Genomic DNA, 9,234 nt, shown 5'->3' with positions numbered 1-9,234 from the left:
GTTATGAATAAAAATAACCTTTACAAATAACATTTTTTATATTTAAAAAGTAATAGTTGTAAAAATAAAAGTTTTTATGAATAAAAGTGATAATTTCTACGAATAAAAGTAATATTGTTAAAATTCTAAAAAAAGTAATACTGTTTCAATAAAAGTGATAATTTATATGATTAAAAATAACAGTTGCAAAAGTATCATATATAAATCCGCGCATACAGGTGAGGAGACCAGTCCTTAAGGTAATAACCATTAATCAACTCAATGGTTAATTGATTCATATATATTGTTTTGTTATAAATTAAAAGATTTACTTTAGTTCGAGACCCGCACTATCCACTCATGACTCGGTTTATATTATGTTCACTTTTAAAAAGAATTGCTAAACCAATGATCGATTCATGTTTCAATGTAAAACTTAAGTAGCAGCCATTGGTATAACCAGAACCAATTAAATTCTTACAAAGAGCAAACTTGGTCATAAAAATTGTACTCCCTCCGTCCCACGAATCTTGACATGTATTCATTTTTGAGCCGTCCCACGAATCTTGACACGTATTCATTTTTGAGCCGTCCCACGAATCTTGACACATTTTTAAATAAGGTAATAATTATTACATTCTCTCTTCTAATTTATCACTTTTATACTTTATTATCTACACACTTAAAACACTAATCTACAACTCCTTAATTCCCGTGCTGAAACCAAACGTGTCAAGATTCGTGGGACGGAGGGAGTACTATAAGAAAATATATTATAATAAATTAGTGAACACGAAATAAAAACAAATTAGTAACATTGTGAAATAATATCATACGTTAAGCACATCGATCGATTGCTCAATGAAATTATATTATAGGACATTATTAATTAGTGAATGGAGTATGAAATAAAAGGATATAAAATAGGAAGAAATTATTATAATGGTTCGAATGATAAATGATGTTAGCTACTTTCTTCGATTATTTCATAAAGAGAACTTGAAATAAAAAATATAAAATAGGAAGGAATTATTTTAATGGTTCGAATGATAACACACCGTAGCTAATTTATTTTATTATTTCATAGAGGTATAGGTTAACGAAAAAATATAGCAAATTAGGGACATAGAAATAAAAACTAGAAAATAAAAGTGAATGACTATAATTATTTTGGAATAATTTCATCATGCGTTGATCACATGGATCGATAACTCAATACAAAATACACTATAAGAAAAAATATTATACTAGTGAACTCGAAATAATAAAAATAATTTGTTCAAAAAAATTATGAAAATAATGTCATACATTGAACATTTTGATCGACTTCTCAATTAAATTATACTATAGGATAATATATTATATTAAATTAGTTATCTCAAAACAATATATATATATATATAACTATAATTGTGAAAATAATATCATACGTGGAGCACATCGATTAATTATTTTCTTAAAATTAATTTATAGAGCATTATATTATAAGATATTACATGAAAAGGCAATTAAGAAATATCTTATATTATCAGATATTACATTATATTATAAGGTATTACACATCATTTCCTAAAAAAAGTGGCCATATTTAAAATAAAAATAATACTCCCTCCGCCCCTCAAAAGTTTGTCCCAAGGAGAGCGGCACGGGTTTTAATAAAAACTGGTAAAAAGTTGTTTGATGATGGGGTCATGTATAAAAATAGTGTTTAAAAAGTTGTAATTGTAAAGTTGATGGTGAGATCGTGTACAAATATAGAAAGTAAAGAGACTATGGCACACTTTTGGGGGCACCCAAAAAAGGAAATTGAGGCAAATTTTTTGGGGACGCATGGAGTACTAGTTAGATGACAAAATAAAGTGACCATATGAAATTGTATGTTAAATAAAATAAAGTAAAAATTAATAATATTGATACATATCATTTAAAAAAAAAGTGGCCATATTTAAAAAAAAACATAAAGAAAAAATTAATAGTTAGAGTCCAAGATAAAATGACCTAATGATGTGTTAAATAAAATGAAGAAAAAGAATAATATTATTAATACATATCGTTTGCAAACAAAAGTGTCTATATTAAAAAAAAAAAAACAATACACTAGCGTGACCATTTTGAAGAAGGAAACACAATATTTGGCCACTAATTAAAAAAACACAAAATCTTACCATTGTTTACGTTTTAGGATTGTTTTGCCACTAAGTGTACCAATTTATTTAGATTTTTTTTTTCCCGTTGGTATTTTTGGCACTAATAGTGCCATGTGTGCCTAACTCACGTGTAAATTCGAATCCGGTCCGCCCTAATTAAGGGCAAAACAGTCTTAAAACGTAAAAAATGACCATATTTTATGTTTTTTCAATTAGTAGCCAAATATTGTGTTTATTTCTTAAAAATTACTATTTCAAAAATGCTCTCATAAAAAAAAAAGACAAAGAAAAAATTAATAGTTAGAGTCCAAAATAAAGAGACCGAATAATTGTTAAATAAAATAAAGAAAAAAAATAATAATATTAATACATATCAATTGCCAAAAAAAAGTGGCCATATTAAAAAAAAAAGATAAAGAAAAAAATAATAATTAGAGTCCAAGATAAAATTACCTAATGATATATTAAATAAAATAAATAAAAAAAATAATATTAATACATATCGTTTGCAAATAAAAGTGGCTATATTAAAAAAAAGATAAAGAAAAAATTAATAGTTAGAATTCAAAATGAAGTGACCAAATAATTGTTAAATAAAATAAATAAAAAATAATAATATTAATACATATCAATTGCCGAAAAAGTGGTCATATTAAAAGAAAAAAATTACTAGTTAAAGTCCAAAATAAGTTGATCGAATAATATGTTAGATAAAATGAAGAAAAAATTAATAATATTGTTACATATCATTTCCAAAAATCAATGGCCATATTTTGGGAAATAAATCAATAACTTTCCAAAATTATTAAAGTTAAAAAAAGAAAATAAATTTTTAGAAACTTTCCAATATAAATTAAGAATAATTTAGTCATGATAATAATTTAAATTAAGTAATAAAATTTTAAGGGCATTATGTACGCACATATTATGTGCATTTAGCATTATTCTACATGGAATAACTAAATGGAAGTGAAAGATTTCCACGGAATAACTAATTCCGAATTCTAAATTTAAAACATATTACGAATTGTTTCATGCATGCCATAATTAAATAAACCTGAACACACGGATTCACAGCTCTCACAACAAATGCAATTCTAAATTTTAAATTCTAATTAAGCTCTATATGTAAAAAAAAAAACTTTTTATAATGTAAGAATATGAATTAATTAATCTTGATCATTGATTTTTATATAATTTATGATTAAAATTTTCTAATACTACTATATTTAGTAGTAAATGTTAATTAGTACTTCTTCCGTCCCACGAATCTTGACACGTTTGATTTCGGCACGGGAATTAAGGAGTTGTAGATTAGTGTTTAGAGAGAGAAGGTAATAATTATTACCTTATTTAGAAATGTGTCAAGATTTGTGAGACTGCTCAAAAATGAATACGTGTCAAGATTTGTGAGACGGAGGGAGTATAATTTTTATGGTCGAGATTTCTCTTTGTAAGAATTTAATTGGTTCTGGTTATACGAATGGCTGCTACTTAAGTTTTACATTGAAACATGAATCGATCATTAATTGGTTTAGCAATTCTTTTTAAAGTGAACATAATATAAACCGAGTCATGAGTGGATAGTGCGGGTCTCGAACTAAAGTAAATCTTTTAATTTATAACAAAACAATATATATGAATCAATTAACCATTGGATTGTCATCAGATGGGTATCAGTTGTAAGAGCTTAGCCCACTGGCCACCAGGTCCTCACTTAAGTGAAGTGACCCGGGTTCGATCCCTCTTGGGAGCGAATTGGAGATTGGAGATATAAGGTGGATTTGGTGAATGGAGAGATAAGGTGGTTCTTGGAGTGGATGGGGAACTAACTACTAACATCTAACATGACTTTGCCCGATCAAAAAAAAAAAAAAAAAAAAGTTGTAAGAGCTTAGCAAAAGAAGAAGAAAAAAGGATCATTAGCTCAATTAATTTTATTTAAAAAAACAAACAAAAAATATAAAGGAAATACCAAAAAGAGAGGTGACTAGGATGACATAGAGGGCCCTCTTCACATGAATTCACGTGTTAGTGTTTAATTAATTGTAATAAACAATGTTGATTAGAAACTTGGGCACTATACTCCGATTCACTAAAGTCCAACTAAATGGGCCAATTAGAGTCAATAATTACTTATTTTTTCCTATTAAGTTAACCACAATATAAGACCAAATCACATATAAAAAAAGAAAAAATGATTCTCACTTTTGCATACATATATGGCTTTCCAAATGTCAGAATTTGCAAACCCTACCTTTTGAAACACTAAATAGCCAAGAAGTCTAATGTCATCACTTAGAAAGAAGAATCCACTAGTTTTTTTATTTAAAATTTAATGAAACATAGGCCACCCATTAACGCCGTAACAATAATTATTGTGTCGCGCGTAGATATATAATTCTTTAATTATTTGTGGGGGCTGTATTAATATTATATATTTGTGGGGACTGGGTTTCTGCAACTATGTATATATATAACTCTAGAAATATTTTTTTGGCTTTTCTTTAGGTCCATGCTTATATATAATGGTGATGAAAGGAAAGGTACAATGTCTTTATCGTGGAGTACATGTCATTTTATGTAATCAAATTGAACATATATAAACCCTAAACCTAACGATTATTAACTTTTGTTTGTTTCGACCCAATCCTGATCGTTGAATTTAATTAGTATGATACGTATAAATATATTTCATATCATATCACGATCTTTGTGCCTCTGATTTGACGGTATAACATATTAATACAATACTATATGTATAAATATATACATCATGCAATATTTTATTGTAATAAATGATTTGACTGAATCAATAATATATATATAAGCAAGGGTTACCGTATAATAAATACTTCTTAACATATAAACTACGAACTACATACTTAAAATGTATTAATTCTGTGTATAACACGTATGAATTCGCTGTGTAAATGCATGATTTGAGAAAAATAAAATTTTGGCTACATATAGGATTCGAACTCAGAACCATGAATTCATCAAATAAGGTGATGAGTCGTCAACCGTAAATCTTGATGATCTAAGGACTGAAAATGGTTCATATTTTATATTATAAGAGATGTTTTTATTTTAGCTCACTCATATATGATTTGTCACATACAAATTCAATTCATGCTGTATCAAAACGTAATTCACAACTAATATGGCTATAATATTCACACGGGTAATGAATCACACAATTGATTGCATGAATTATTTTAGCAATTCCTGAAACGAATTAAAATATTTTTTGATTCGTGTTGTATCAACACGTAATGCATGCAATTTAATTTTCAATTCGTACTTGTTGTATCAAAACGTAATTCATACAATTTAATTTTTGATTTGTTTAGTATCAACTCAATTCATATCAAAGTGCATTGTAGTTCATAAATCCCATGGCTTGAACTGTCCCATCGTTAAGTACGAATTTAAAAAAAAATAGAAAATCTTACATACAACTCGAGAAACACAAAAATACTTTTTGACAATAACCTGTACCAAGCAACTCCATAAGAATCTTCAAGCAACGACAAGATCAAATAGATTAAAGTTTCAGTGCGTAGAAAATTATGTGCGTAGAAAATTTCTTAAAAGATTAAAAGATGATACAGGCATACAGCCTTAGTTTAGGGATTTAGTGAGAAAAGATTTGCTTTGGATATGGAAATAATAGGATAATTAAAAAAATGTATCAAATTAAGTTAAGAAACGTATCCAAGTAACGGATTAGAAAAAAGCTAAAATTACATGGCTATCCTCTTTCAATTGTAGCGTGTATATTTACACAGAATTGAGGCAGCAAATCTGACGGTTAGATCTATGAGAATCAATGGATGATATGTGTTCCTATTTTATAAAAAAAGATCTGTTTTTATTTTAGCCCAACTCTCTCTCTCTCTCTCTCTCTATATATATATATATATATATATATATAGGGTTGGGTTCCGGTGGATCCCTATGCTTATAATAGATCCGTAGATCCAAATCTAGACCACACATTTATGACATGTGGCGCATCAAGATGGTGACACGTGGCAAAGCATTTCAAGGCAAAATCTGGCAGGGGTAAAATTGGAATGTAATTTTCGAAAAAAAAAAAAAAATTAGATTTTCTCAAAATAGGTATATTTTAGATGCATAAAGTTTTATACGAGAATGCATTAACTTTCATATAAAAATGCATAAAGTTTCATATAAAAATGCATAAGATTTCACCCCACCCCAACCCCCCCCCCCACACCCCTGAACCCCAGCCCACCCCAGAACCCCACCCCACCCCACCCACCCCCTACCCCCCACCCACCCCCCTACCCCCCCACCCCCCCACCCCGCCAAAAAAAAAAAATTTTTTTTATTTTTTTTAAAAACTGATTTTCTGACCACTGACCCCCCCCTACCCCCCACCCCCCCCACCCACCCACCCACCCACCCCCCCCACCTCCCCCAAATTTTTTTTTTATTTTTTTATGAGCTTCAAAAGAAAAGAAAAAAAAAGAAAAAAGAAAAAGAAATATTGAATAAAGAGCATAAAGGGGAGTGATTTAACTTTTGAATCATAATCATGATAAGTATCACTAAGGGTGAAAAGAAGAAATGTGGAGATTTAGTTTTTTTGATTGATAAGATAAATGATGAATTTGACTTGTTCATTGTGATTGTTAGATTGTGGGATATGAGTCATTTGCCTAAAAATACCCCACCTCACCAAAGAGCCCTCATTACAACCGTATGAAAGTCCTTTTTGATCATTGTTTGTAGCACATTGAAGCATAGAGAGTTAGGACAAATGGCAAGCTTATGGTAGATTGCATGCATTGTTTCAATTTGAGTGCAAACACGTCCATTCTAAACACTTGAGAGTTGAGTGCACCATTGAAACATCCACCTTGTGAGGATTCAAGCTTGGATGCTATAATATTGAACTCACTATCACTTGTGACTTCTTGGAATGCATTTCTGCTTGTGATACACTTTTGAAAGATTTTTAAAATTGTTGAAGCCCTTGAAATGACACCAATTCATGCTTACATGTTTGTTTACTTTTATTTCTCTTCTCTTCGTCGTTTGGGGACAAACAACACTTTAAGTTTGGGGGGTTGACAAACATGGTTTTCGTACCTCAATTCCACATGTTTTGTTGTCATTTCCCTTCATGTTTTGCTTGTGAATGCTTGTTTGTGCCCGAATATTTAGTTTTATGAAGATTTGATATCTTTGTGTAGTTTTGGAGTAATTTCAGGAAAAATCAAGGATTAATTGGAGGATTTTGAAGATATGATATTGAAGTACGTCTCGAGAGGAATCCGTGAGCGCAAACGGCGACCAAATCCGAGTCCGGACGAGGGAGAACGGAGCAAAACGAGCGGACTGTGCAAAACGCCGAGTACCCCGCGGTCACCACCCGCGGCCGCGGGGTAAGACCGCGGGTCAGCTGTTCCCGACTCAGGAGACACCCGCGGTCACCACCCGCGGCCGCGGGGTGGGACCGCGGGTCCCCTGAGCATCCCCCACGTTTGAAGGCCGCGGACGCGGGCCGTGACCGCGGGAAAAGAGCGGAGCATCCCCAAGTGGGCCCCAGTCGCGTTTTTCAGCCCTTAACCCCCATTTTTCCCCTTTTCCTCACATTATTCATCTTCCCCAACCTCATACTCACCCATTTCCATCTTCCCCAATTCATTCACACCAAACCCTAGCCTCCATTACCACATCTTTTTACCAAGATTGAAGGCATTGAAGAGGAGAGAAGATTGAAGAAAGCTCATTAATAGGATTTGTCACTTCTTACTCTCTCTTTCATTTATGTATTTCTTTGATTTTGGTTTGTTGTTTGTGAACATGTTTGGATAAAATCCCCCATTAATTTGGGGATTAGGCTCATGGATGATGTAATTAATTGATTATTATGCTCATTATTAGTCTTTGATTATGCCTTCTTCATTATCTTTTCAAGCCCTAGTTTTATTCCTTGTATGAAGTGTTGGCCACTCTTTATACATTTCTAATTTGTAATTTTAATCGGGAGAGGATAATTGCAATAGATTAGGAGCTTGAAACATATCATCTCAATAAACCGGGAGGTTGAGAGTTGGGTGAGGGCTTGTTGATCTTTTGTGCTCTTGGGAGTTATAGGTTAGAAATTGACCGGGGACGGCAATTATGACCCGTAATCTACTGTTTTAGTCGTCCGGGAGGGGGCTAAAACTAGTGGGGAGATCGCCCTAGATAATAGGTAATATCAAGACTAATGTTGAGCTAATTTGAGGTCCATTACTAATCCATTGATGTCTAGTCCCTATATCATCTTAATCATCATATTAATCCACTTTGCTTATTTGATTTTATTTGTCTTTGAACTTGTTAAGTAATTAGTAGATAATCAAACCAATTACCTCATTGTTTAGTCTAAATAGCTATAGCACAATGACTTAGGATAATCACTAGATTGAACTACTAATCCTTGTGGAATACGACCTTGCTTCCATATATTACAACACACCGTATACTTGCGGCGTGGTGAAAATATTAGCGAACAAGTTTTTGGCGCCGTTGCCGGGGATTAGTTTAGTTTGATTGTTTGTGATATTTTGAATCATTGTGCTTAACTACTTTAGACATTTTACTTGATTTATTTTTGTTTTCTATCTTAAGATGTTTGTTTTGACTCGTTGTTTTGTTGGTTGGTAGGGTGATGAAAAAGAAAATTGTTACACAACACCAAAAATATTAAATGGATGATGGAAGGAATGAGTTGGTTGAGCAACTCGAACTACAATTGGCGATGATGCAACTTAAGTTGCGAGTTTTAGAAGCAAAAAGAAATTGTAGGCAACCATTTATTCAAGAAGCCTTCCAACCCACACCTTCTTATGGCGAGTATTATGACATGGGGTGCAATGCCATGGAGTGGCAATCACCATTGGAGTATGAGGACCATTTCAATAGTTGGAATTATGAAAATTCTTATTTCACTAAAGAAAGCTTTCAAGGGGGAAATCGGTACTATCAAGAGGAGAAACCGAATGTTAGAGACGATCTTCTACAATGCTTCATAGCTACACAAGCTTGGATAGAAAAAAGTATAGCAAACTCGGATGTTATGCTAGAA

The sequence above is a fragment of the Salvia miltiorrhiza genome, chromosome 8, assembly GCF_028751815.1.
Source record: "Salvia miltiorrhiza cultivar Shanhuang (shh) chromosome 8, IMPLAD_Smil_shh, whole genome shotgun sequence".
In the NCBI taxonomy this organism is placed as follows: Eukaryota; Viridiplantae; Streptophyta; class Magnoliopsida; order Lamiales; family Lamiaceae; genus Salvia; species Salvia miltiorrhiza.
Note: the sequence above shows the minus strand (reverse complement) of the source record.